The sequence below is a fragment of the Sinocyclocheilus anshuiensis genome, unplaced genomic scaffold, assembly GCF_001515605.1.
Source record: "Sinocyclocheilus anshuiensis isolate Anshui unplaced genomic scaffold, SAMN03320099.WGS_v1.1 scaffold2906, whole genome shotgun sequence".
Taxonomy (NCBI): Eukaryota; Metazoa; Chordata; class Actinopteri; order Cypriniformes; family Cyprinidae; genus Sinocyclocheilus; species Sinocyclocheilus anshuiensis.
In genome coordinates this window covers 62,013-62,241 of record NW_015547767.1, presented here as the reverse complement: position 1 = coordinate 62,241, position 229 = coordinate 62,013, and the positions used below count along the sequence as shown (strand labels likewise).

The following is a 229-nucleotide window of genomic DNA, read 5'->3' as shown; positions in this document are numbered from 1 at the left end:
CTCTTTATATCAGGCAACCCAGTTGTGTTCCTCTGCGGCCAGATTAAACCTTATTGTAGCCTATATATGCTCTATTCATTCTTTTTTAGAAACTATGTAAATTTGTATGTAAATATGTGGTACAGTTATGAAAACATTTTTATAATAAATTGATGACAGTACAATACTGGACAATGATGTAATCTGCAGAATTTACACTTCAATTATGAGACTACAGTGTTTCCCATAC

General features: G+C 31.9%; 1 protein-coding gene across 1 annotated transcript in view; it reads left to right on the top strand.

The window, feature by feature from the left end:
* Positions 1-229, top strand: part of LOC107704559 (rho GTPase-activating protein 12-like) — a 39,364-nt gene that overhangs the window by 28,535 nt on the left and 10,600 nt on the right. The window lies entirely within an intron of this gene.